General features: G+C 43.6%; 1 long non-coding RNA gene across 1 annotated transcript; it reads right to left on the reverse strand.

Annotated features, from left to right (window-relative positions):
* Positions 1–7,834: 7,834 nt before the first annotated feature.
* Positions 7,835–11,796, reverse strand: LOC134481901 (uncharacterized). Its single transcript, XR_010057780.1, has 2 exons — positions 11,460–11,796; positions 7,835–8,263 (listed from the first exon to the last, which is right to left on the reverse strand). It is a non-coding gene; the product is annotated as an uncharacterized LOC134481901 (long non-coding RNA).
* Positions 11,797–12,356: the final 560 nt, after the last annotated feature.

Raw genomic sequence — 12,356 nt, forward strand, 5'->3', positions numbered from 1 at the left:
GAGTGACAGGTACTGCCGAGGGCCACCAAAACTTACCCAGAGAACAGAGACTCTCAGACGGCTTCAAGTGGAGGATCAGGAGCACAGGATTTCTTAGGAGATGTTCTCAGTCATTCTGTTTTCTGCTTGGCTAGAATGAGTGCATAAGCTGTTTGTCTCAAATGAACGCTCCAGTAGATAAAACACCAAAGGGGATTTAGGGAAACCTAACTACTCCAGCCACGTGGCAGTAGTACCCAGAGAGAGATTTACAGGAAAGAGTTGCAACTTCCTCCATCACTGTGGTCCCAAGATTCAGAAGCAGCTCCTATGGATCCTTACTTAGATTTCCTTAAAGTCACGGCTTACCACGTCACCTAAAGTCCTTCCAGGACATTTCTCTCAGCTAACAGTGTGTTCAGGACAACGATCTCATTTATTTAGCTGATTCTTGGTTCCATAGACTATTCCTCTTGACCACCATCTTAACTGTATCAACAACCCAGAGCGAGCCCCCCATGACAGCCTGCAAAATGGGAAAACAACAGTAGGTGCTTAATGGGTTCACAAATAAATGGAGGGGACACCTGGAGTCACCTGTTAGTCTGTCGTGAGCGCTATCAAGGAAGAAACCAAACATTTATTTGCAGTCCGTCTTCTGTGCTCATTCGCATAAATCCCATAAGAAACATGTGCTAGGCCAACGGAAGTAGAAGTAAGAGAGGGAAGGGAAGAAGGGAAATCTTGGGCTCAGGTTGAACTACAAGCCACTAAGACAGCCCAAAGATGTTTGCCCATCCACAATTAAAGGCATTAGAACTCAGTTATCATGTGGGTTTCACCAGATGGTCACTTATAATTAACAGTTTGTGGTGGTTTGTATATGCTCGACCCAGGGAGTAGCACTATTAGAAGGTGTGACCCTGTTGGAGTAGATGTGTCGCTGTGGGTGTGGGCTTTAAGACCCTCATCCTAGCTGCCTAGAAGCCAGTATTCTGCTAGCAGCCTTCAGATGAAAAGGTAGAAAGAACTCTCAGCTCCTCCAACACCATGCCTGCCCAGAAGCTGCCTGCCATGCTCCTGCCTTGATGATAACAGACTGAACCGCTGAACCTATAAGCCATTCCCAATTAAATGTTGTCCTCATAAGAGTTGCTTTGGTCATGGTGTCTGTTCACAGTAGTAAAACATAAGACACAGTACTCTGATTTAAAACAAACAAACAAACAAACGACAAAAACCCCCAGCATTTCCTTTTCCTTTTCAACTACAGGGAATGCACAATTGAGCCATGGTCTAAGATAGGAGGAAATGAATGGCTTAGGCTATGAACACGGCTCAACCACCCAGATCATGTTAGAATTTGTCAAGAAGTTTTTATTGTTGGATATCAAATGGGTTCTAGAGAGGAGTTGTTCTAATTACTGTTTTGTCTCAGAACAGAGCAGTAATTACAGGGAAGATGTGGGGATGGATTTATTGTTTCTAAGAAGGAAGAGCTATGAGAAAACGCAGTTGGGGACGGTCACACGTATTAGGAGAAACAGAATGAGGAACCAGACAACAAAAGAAACTTCCAGAAAGCAAAATGGGTCTACCATAAAGTGTTTGTATGACACCGAGTCACCTTAGTTTCTTTGGTATTAACTTTTAGAATTTATTGAGAAAATTATAATTAAAAGTAAATATCCTCTAAATAATTTATGACAATCTTTTGATGCTCACATTTGTTGACTGCTTAAAGAGGCAAAATTTCATTCCTCGGAGAATGTGCAGTGCAGCTAAGGTAGGTTTCCTATTTGTTATAACGCTGAAAAATGTTTTTAATTAAGTGATATTAATACAAGTGCAAACAGAACTCTTTGGCGCCGTTTTCCTTATAAAGAAGTGTTAAATATTAAATGAAGGAAAATGCAAGCTGCTTTAGTTTGTCCATCTTAAAGATGAAAGTTGTGTGACCTTGCACCAAGGGAATGCAATGTGGATTCATTAGCTAATTAGATCTTTGCTGTCGCCAGTATTATGAAAGACAAAGTACGCTTGCTGCCCTCGCTCGAGCCAACCTTTGTGTGCTCTCTCTCCTTTTTTTAATTCCAACTTCAATAAGATATAATTGACAAATCAAAAGTGTGTATGTTGACAGCACATAACATGAGGTTTATGTATTTATACAGAGTGAGATGATTAAATCAATCTAATTAGCAAATCTCTCACTCCACATATTTATCATGTTTTTGTGGTGAGGACATTTAGAATCTGTTCTGCTAGCAATTAGCAATCTATTGGCAATTTTCAAGTGCACAGTATATTACCACTAACCATGTAAATGCACCAGCACCATGCACAGTAGTTCTCCATAACTTAGTCACTCTGTGTAACAGAATCTGTGTGCTCTAACCAGACCTCCCCAGTTCCACCCAAACCTACTGACCCACCAACCCCCTAGACCATCCTAATCTCTACTCGCATGTGCTCAATCCTTAAGAGTCCATATATGAAAATAGATGTAAGATTTGCCTGGCTTAAATTAAAACTTAATATCCTGCAGGTGAAGCATGTTGCAAAAGGCAGACCTTCCTCCTTTGTGAGGCTGAATTGTATTATACACCATGTGTAAGTAATTATGTTTCCTATATCCATTCATCCCTTGATGCACACCAGGATTGATTCAACATTTGAGGTATCGCAAACACTGCTTCGAGGAGTGTAAAAGTGTTGGTGCGTCTTTAACAAACTGATTTCATCCCCTTTGGATACGTCGAGAAAAGGGATTGATGGATCATATCGTGGCTGTATTACTAATTTTGGATGACTGTCCTTCCTTCTCTCGATAGCCACTGAAGCATTTTCTGTCCTGGCCAGTAGAATCCAAAACCCTTGCTTCTTGGGGGTCCTTGAGGGCCCCTGTCATCTCTTACCTTTTCTCACCTCAAGCTTATGCAAACAGCTACTATCAAAAGAGCCAGCCAGGAGGAATTGTGAGTTCAAAGCCAGGGTGGGCAGCCTAGTGAAACCCTCTCTGGAAATTTACAAACAAAAGCTAGGGGTATAGTAAAGTTCCCTAGCAAAGCACTGGGTTCAGTCCCCAGAAGAAAGAAGGAAGGAAGGGAGCAAGGGAGGGAGGGAGGGAGGGAGGGAGCCATGTAGGCCTCCACCCTGGAAGATGCAATACCAGCTTCCTACAGCTGTTGGCTGTAATAAATCACCACAAACTGTGCTGCTGAAGATAACTCCAAGTTACCTGAAATCCAGGTCTGAAGTGGGTTTTCGGGGGCTGGTGGGGGGGAAGCTGCTTCATGGCCCCTTTTAGCTTCTAAAGATAGCAGCACTCGATCTGTTCCTCTGCCATCTTGCCTCTTTCCCTGACCTTCCTCTTCCTTTCTTCCCAACAGTGGTCTTACATGACACTGAACCCATCCAGAGAATCCAGGGTCATTTCAAAACCCTTACGATGTCCCTCTGCAATGTCCCTCTGGCTTCCAGGTTCCAAGATAAGACAATGGATACCTTTGGGGGCCATCACTCTGCTCACCAAGATGCTAGGAAGAACCAGCCACTGTAACTGTAGAGTTGTTGACACCGAGTCCCAGTTCCTGACTTGGTTACCATCTTACCATCTTGGTTACCTACCCTCCCTGGCTACCAGACTTCTCTAAGAGCCAAACAAGAATGGCCACACTGTGTCTGTCTGCCTCATCCGGGTAATAACTAAGTCTCTGAGGGTGTACAATGCCTAGAATATTTTAGGAGAAAAGGCCAGGTTAAAAATGAATAGCGATTTATCCATCTCACGAGTCCATTAATAATCGGACACTGCATTCAGATCTCTGGGTGAAAGGCATTCTCTGGCGCCGAGTGCACATTGCTGCTTTGTCTTTGTCTTCATTTCTAGCCATACATCAAATGCACTTGAGCTCAGTTTTCCTCTCTTCAGATAAACTATCTCGTTTTCCGCCCCTGTGGTTTTTCTGAATGGCTCCTCCTCCCCCCAGCATTCCAGGGGAATAAGTGTGGTTCATTCTCTTCAGTGGGCTTTCTGTGGGTGGATAGGGATGGCCTATAACTTCTCTCTCTCTCTCTCTCTCTCTCTCTCTCTCCCCTTCCCCCTCCTCTCTCTCCTCCTCCTCCTCCTTCTTCTTCCTCTCTCTCTCTCTCTCTCTCTCTCTCTCTCTCTCTGTCTCTGTCTCTCTCTTCTTTCACACCCCTCCCTCCCTCCCTCCTTGTTCACAAGCTCCAGCTTTTGCCCCCCTCTCTCTCTTGGTTTTGCTATATGTTGGGGAGTTTGCTCTCTCCCTCTCTGTGGTACCTCATCAGGGGCTGCTCTGGCCTGGCAATAGTTCTTTCTAGTTCCGTAGTCTCCAGAGGGAAGGAAGTCATCATGGCTGTTCACCTGCTGAGTCAGGAGTTTGCCCTTCCACCCACCATCATATTTCACTCTAGTTATAGGGAACACTTGGCCGATTGTACTTCCTTGGGCTCCCACATGAAAACAGAGAAGAAACCACTCCGCACTGCTCAATATCCCTCATGCTGCTGGCAGGTGGGCAAGAGATAACCCAACCATGCCCAAAGAGGAAGACACAGGGGACTCCACCTTTTGATGCTGACCTCTCTTCAGAACCAAGGCCTGCAGTGGGGCATTCCTTTATTCACTCTAATAAAGCTTTTATTCTCGAAGTTGCATCTCACTTTTTCCCCCATATAAAATGAACAGCTTTAATGTACTATGAAGCTGCTGGAGGAGAGAGAGTTTCAGAAAGCTATGGTTGAAAACAATTAATGATAAAGTCAAAAACGGATACCAGAGCTGAGGACACCGCTCAGCGGTGCAGCCATTGCCCAGCCTGTGCAAGATTCCCAGTTCAGACTCCAGTAGCACAAAACAAAAACTTTAAAATAGACACTAAGAAGGACTTTGAATACCCTCACCACAAAGCAACTAAGTGTCTGATGTGATGGACATTCCAATTACCTTAATCTAATCCTTATGCATTGTATACAATGTATACATTGTATACTGTGTTAAAATATCACTCAGTAGCCCATGAATATGTATTATAATTATGTATCAATTAAAAATAAGAAAGAATACTATGATGTAATTTTCATAGAAATAATTTTTTAAACTTCTGTTTTTTTTAATATAGGAGGCTATATTAAAAACTGCTCACGTATTTCAGACAGAGGGGCTACATGACAGAGGAAACCATTGATAAGGATTCAAAGCACTGACTGGGGAAAATGGCTGACCTAGAGATCAGCCATTGTAGGAAGCCATGTCAGTGTCCTGGAAGCTGGAGGAGCAAAAGGTCAGAACACTCCCACCCAAAGCCCATGACACCTTTGCTACTGCTGTTGGGACTTGGAGGTCTGCCACATATTCGCTACCAATCACTATTGTATAACATATTGTCTCAAAACTTAATGACTCGTCTTGTTGTATAGATATGAAGTGTTCCCCAAAGAACACATGTCTTGAAGGCTTGGCCAACAGCTGGTGGCACTCTTGAGAGGATGTTGACTCTTGGGGGTTCTGACATAAATCAGTTAATTAGTACTTGATGGAATGACAGCATGGTATTATTGGGAGTTCAAGGACATCCAAGCTGGAGAAAGTAAGGTCAGTGGGAGGGAGGACCAGGAAGGTATGTCTTGTCCTCTGCTTCGTCACCACTCTGATTCCTGCCTGCTGTAAAGTGAGAGCCCTCCTACTTCACAGGTTCTCCCACCACCCAGTTCAAGCAATGGTCCAGCCAACCATGGGCTGAATCAACCCTTCCTGTTGCACACTGCCTCTCTTTCAGGTACTTATTGGGGCTACAAAACCAAGACAATGTTAAAAGCTGATTAACCTCAGTCTGGCCCTCCTTTATAATTAAAAATCTCACATTTCTATCGATCAAGAATCCAGGTATTGGCTCTGCTACAGGGCCTATCACAGGCTGCAATGAAGAAAGCTTTTCTTGTGTGAAGGCTCAGATAGGGAAGGATATACTTGCAGGACCCGGCTTCTTGTAGATTGTAAGACCTTGATTCCTCACTGACCTTTGGACAGAATCTCTTTTCAGTTTCTTATGACTGGGACCTCTTGCTTTAACAAAGCATGTAATCAAAAGGCAGTAAGTTCTTCAGGCAAATAAAAAGTCCAAATCCATTGTAACTTAGCTACCGAAGAAACATTGCTCAGCACTGCTATATTCCACTGGTCAGAAAGTCGAGGGAAGGGGCTCACAAAAGCCTGTGAACACCAAAAAGCCAGGATTAATGGAAGGCACAACAGTGCTGAGCGTTGAGCAGAAGCCCAGGCTCCCACCTGCCACATGAGGTCCAGTTGCCCACGACTGTTCCCTGCTGCCACAGTACCAGCCAAGTGAATGACTTCCCCTTCCTACCTCCTCTACCTTCTTCCCACAACTCCCTTGGCAGACACTACTGAAAGCACTATCAAGGAAGTGCGCATGCGTGCTCCACGTCCAGAGACCAGGAAACAAAAACATTAGCCAAGGCCTGACCACAGGGAAAGATCGCAGTTCCTACACATCCCCACACATTCTGCCCTGTTCCCTCTCATTCTAAGCAGTTCGTGCCCCCATGTGGCCTGGCTCAGGACCCCTTGCCACCCTTTCACTAAAACACCCTTTGGGCTTCCTCCATCAGATTGTGGCTCCGTGTTCCCGTCTCTCCTGAGCCTGCCTTTTCACTTCCTCTCAAGCAAGCCTAGCCTGTGCTCCCTCCCTTGTCTCCTTGGGGCTCTTATCTTTGCCCAGTAGCACTGAACAATAGCGCAAAGCTTTTAAATCGATTCAGTTCGACAGTCTATTACACACACACACACACACACACACACACACACACACACACACACACACACTGTAGTTCAAACATTATGCTGGATGCCACGGATGCAAAGATGGAAAGGATACAGTTCCTGCCCTTGAAAGAGGATGCAGTTATGCCAGGGACATAGACGTCCATTACAGCAAGTGATAAGTGCTCCAATCCAGACATACTCTGACAGTTTGATTGACAAGCCGTACAATCTGTCTTTATTGGCTGCAGGCTATCTGTACTCTTGGTTCTTGCTAGAAAGGAAATGCAACCGTGAACTCTCAGACATACAATCCTTATCAAACATTTATGATAAATAATGTATAAAGGTGATAAAAGACAAACAGCGCATTCGTGGCTTTAGGTGCCCTACAAACGTATGCTTTGTATGTACAAGTACACAATTCAGTGTTGTTGTCGTCGTCGTCGTCGTCGTCGTCGTCGTCGTCGTCGTCGTCGTCGTCGTCGTCGTTGTTGTTCATCTGATGAGCTAAAGCAAAGTGGTCCGTTGTCTTGTTTTAGCATCCCAGTCAAGCTGATTTTAGTGAGAGGCACTTGGCAGGTTTATTTCTACATCCCGGCCTTGGGTAACATTTAAAAACCCACTGGATGATAGTAAGTATTTACCCGGGTAGGAATGAGGAGCACGGCTCCTTGTACCACTCAGCTGCATGCGCTAAGAAGCACACTGAGAAGCTCCTCTCAGATCTTAGACTTAGCAAAAGTTTCCAAAAATTTAAAAGGCTAGTCTTTAAACCTTACCGTACAATCAATCCTTCTCATGGTCTGCGTCTTTATATTGGGTGTAGGAATCAGAAAATGACAACAAAATTCACATCCTCTTCTTGCAAGTGTATGAGAGCAAGGAGTAAGAAGGCACTTATTTTATTGCCCTTGCTCTCTGTTGACTGCAAGTCCTCTTTTATGCTTCTCTTGGCATGGTGGTGTGCACACACACACACGCACACACACACACACACACACACACACACACACATTCTCTGTACAATAAGATCGTGTGCATTACTTATAAATAATAACCCAGGTATATTTTATTATATTTCAATTTGGAGAAGAACATCATGGGAAGAAGCTGTCTGGACGGAGCTTTAGAGACTGATATTTATCCAGTCTGATAAGGTCTTTTGATAATACCGGCAAAGATTCAGAAGCATAAAAATGCATGTGAACTCACGTACCGAGATATAAGGGAGAGGAGATGTGACTCCACCATTTACTTTTCAGTCAATGCACTGTCACTTTACGTTAGAGAATTCTTCAATATTAAAATACATGGTGAATACCTAGGGCACAATTCTGATAACAGCGGTTTGCACCAAGAGAAAATTATTCCGGATCACGCCTCTCTCTGGATGCTCGTGTTGCAAAGGCCGCCCACTCTGCCTTAGGTTGGTCAGCTCCATCAGTTACTTCCCCACGACTGTCACCAGAACCCCTGAGAGAAACAGACCAGAGGAAAGATTTACTGTGGCTTGTGGCTTCAGAGATGTCAGTTCAGGCTGGTGGGGAAGGCATGGTGTCATGGTGGGAGGAGTGAGTGTGTAGCAGAAGTTATTACCTCACAGCACACCAGGAAGCCAGAGGGGAACAATGTCACCTCCTTTCCTCCTTTCTTTCTGGCCTAGCCCATAGGATGATACTACACACATTTGGGGTAGAATTTTCCTCCTCAGTTAATCCTCTCTAGAAACACCATCGGAGACACACCTACAAATGTACTTCGGGCTTCTAGATGATTCTAAATACCCTCAATTAACAGTAATGATTAACTCTCTCATCAAGTTGGACAGATTAGAATGGCAATTCTTCCCGTAGGCCTGAGCTTACTTTTCTGCCCTCTGTTCTTGTAAAACTATTAACTTGGCCCAGCTAAGGGTATAGTTATAGAGACGGGAGTGTGAGCTTTTACACATGGGGGTGGATGCCAGCTCTACTCTACCCATAAGATTTGTAAGCAGATTACCTCCTCCTCTCTAGTCCCCATTCCCCTTGCAATCTGAACACCTAAGATCTACTGGTTTTAGCTGATTTCATTATTTTAAAGTCATACCTACAATTTTGACAAGCTGTCATATTCATTGATTGTTTTTACGATCTATAAGCCTACTATATATATTACCATAGACTCTGCACAGCTAGAGATGTCTTTTAAAATGAGTAATTTACCATGTTACAGGAAACTACAACCTGTGGTAGTACTGAGATGTGAATGATTTTTTAGGTAGTTTTCATTACTTTTATTTCTTCTTTTCTTATTATTATTGTTTTCTGGTAACTAGTGCAATTATTTAGACAGCTGAAAATGCCGCAGGAAAGTGTCAGTAAAAATAGTAGTCTACAACAAGGCATATGCAAATGGAAACTTTCTGGAATTAATATGTGGAAAACGTAGGATATTTGAGGATTTGGGGGTGATTTCCAACCTGGAAAGTAACCTGTTTAAGAAGAAAGAATCATTGGCAAGAAGAAAATAATAGAGAAATGACTTTTGTTGGTGGTAAAGTCACTGTCAAGATTTTCAGTCTTTCTTTTTATGAGTTCTGCAAGAGAAAATGGGTCTCACTGATAGTGGTTTTGCCATTAGGTTTAAAGGAGAGTCGGAAAGCACAAAGGCTTGAAAGTAGGTGTAGTGTGGAGACCACAAAGAATATAGTCAAGAAAGTGTACCTCTTTTCCCCAGTGAGAGTCTAGAACTGACGTTACAAAATATTATCCTGAGTGTGAGTCAGGCACTGGCCTGCCAAGGCTGAAGACTGAACAGGGTGTGAACCCTCATGTGACAGGGTTCTTTACTCACAAGAAGCAGTGACTCACAGTGGCTGTCCTGGAATAAGGATTAAAATGAACCTTGTAATGAGAGCTGTGGCCTTGGGTGCCCAAATGCTACAATAGATCACCCTTATGGATTCCACTGGGCACCAGCTAGCTGGCTTCCCACCTCCCACACATTCCTCCAACCACTATGAGCAGTGTGTTCACACACTTCACTAAACCCCAAATTATGTCTCAGACGATCCCAAGATAGCCTTTCTTTATAGATTTGTACATGTAGGTTGGGGCTTTCCAGACCATTTTCAGTTGTCTGAGATTCAGCAGCTTTAATCTAAATGTAGCCACTGGCTAGGACTTCCTCGGTGATGTTAGGCTGAGACTCTAAATATTTGCACATGATCTTGGTCATTAATTTGCATATATATATACACATATACATATACATATGTGTGTTGTGTACTGTGTGTGTGTGTGTGTTTGGTGTGTGTTTGTGTAGGTGTGTTGTGTATTGTGTGTGTGTGTGTTGGTGTGTGTGTGTGTGTGTGTGTGTGTGTGTAACTATGGTGGTCAGAAAACAACATTGGATGTCATTCTTTGGGTATCATTCACTTGTTTTTTGTCCACGACAAGGTATCTTACTGGCCTGGAATGGCCAGAGTAGGTTAGTCCTGCCAGCAAGCCCCAAAGATTTATCTGTCCCTGCTTTCACAACACTGGGATTGCAAGCTTCAGACCACACCCGGTTTTTCACGTGGATCCTGGGAAATGGATTTACAATCTCGCCCTTGGGGTTGAAGAAGGAAGGACAGACGGAAAAAAGGAAATTAAGTAGGATGGGCAGGGAGGTGGTGGAGGATCAGGAGAAGTTGGGGTAGAAAAAAAGTTTGACTGTGGTTGGTACATCTTGTAATTTGTTCCCATTACAAAGCAAGCAAGGTCCCCTCTCAACCTCAGAACTCTTCACACAGTGGAAGAAGGCCGCCCCCAAGCCGAGGACCAAGACAATATACCTAACAAGGGGGCATTTGATTAGAACAAAAGGGAAAGTAAACATCCTCTGGCTAGCAGGACTTCTACCAGCCTAAGATTTGCATCTCTTTGTACTAGCAATACCCTGGTGTACGATCTTGCTCTAAAAAAAATAAAATAAAAAACAATTAACAGACCCTAGAGCATCAAGTTGTTTTATAGTAAAAAAATAAAGTACAACTTCAAGTAAATGAAATAAAAAAGGTTTTCTTATTAATAGGTTGGTATAAACATTAATCGTTGAAGGCTATGGAGACAGCTACAGAGATTCCATCTTGCATATAATCTCCATTTTGTATTAAGCTAGAATTCCCAGACACAGCTTCTGGCCCAATTGTTCAGATGAATCAAGACTACAGCATTGGTTGGCTCCCAGCCAGGACCAAAACCACAGCTGCCAATGAGCTCTGATAGGCTGGCCTTCATCCAGACCAATCTATCAAGGAAACCACCTAAAATACCAGGCGCAAAAAACCCAATGTGTTCATGAACCTGATTGAATGCCCCACCACACCTAATCTGTAGGCTTTGTCTTTAAAATTTGTTCTATTCTGCCTTTTTGTGCCACAGTTTGGATCCCGAACTCAGCTGTCTCCCTGATACGTCAGCACTTGATGAAGAAACTTTTTGCCAGCTCAAACTTAGCTTTCACAGTGGATTATTCCCAAATTTTTGGACCCTAACACGATGACCAATAGCTCTACAATTAAATAACAAATAGTAAAGTTTAAAATATTAATTAGATTTAACAGCCTATTAATAAGAAAACCTGACTCTCATCTCACAAAACTTCATCTTTTCTCATTACTTAATACAACCTTTTTTCTCACCTTGCATGTAAAATAAAATCCCTTGACTAAAATTCAGCTATCAAATAGCTCATCCACAGCTCCCTGGATGCTAGCTCAGGGCAGCGGCTATCAGAGTTCATTGACTCATCGCTAGCAAATAGGAAGATTAAATGGTGACTTCCGTGTGTTGCCAGTTGAGTAGGTCCCACTGGGTCTCTCCACATGGGGAAGGACTCGCTGCCTGCTTCTGTCTGCTTCTCAGACATCCACATCTTACAGAGAGAGAAGATGGAGAGCGATTCTGTTTCATGCTCCCTCGATTGCCATCCGTTTCTGATCAGCAGGATGTTACCTTGGCAACTACATTGTACGGCTCTTATCCGTGCCTCCTTTGAAGCCCATCATTGGTGTAAAAGTCATTTTGCCTCCTAATGAAGAAGAGAGGACATTAGCTGCCTGACTGGAACTTGCAAACAATCATGGGAAAGCTGACCACCAAGGAATTGGCTTCAACGCTCAGGCCTGTTCGGCCCACAAAAAACTTTACTGTTGTTGATTTTTTTTAATGTTAAGACAATGCTTTTTTTAATTTATTAATCATTTTATTTGTTTACATTTCAAATGTTATCCTCCTTCCTGGTCTCCCCTCTCCTTTGCCTCTAAGAGGGTGCTTCCCCACCCACCCACTCGCATCTCACCCCTCTAGCATCCCCCTTCTCTGGGGCATCAAGTTTCCACAGGACCAAGCACCTCCCCCCCTACATATATAGCTGGAGCCATGGACTGGCCCATGTATACTCTTTAGTTGGTGGCTTCCGGGTTGGTTATTTGATACCGTTGTTCTTCCTATGGGGTTGCAATCCCCTTCAGTCCTTCCCCTAACTCTTCCATTGGGGTCCCTGGGCTCAGTGCAATGGTTGCCTGTGAGTATCTGCA

This window comes from Rattus norvegicus, chromosome 14 (genome assembly GCF_036323735.1).
Source record: "Rattus norvegicus strain BN/NHsdMcwi chromosome 14, GRCr8, whole genome shotgun sequence".
Taxonomy (NCBI): domain Eukaryota; kingdom Metazoa; phylum Chordata; class Mammalia; order Rodentia; family Muridae; genus Rattus; species Rattus norvegicus.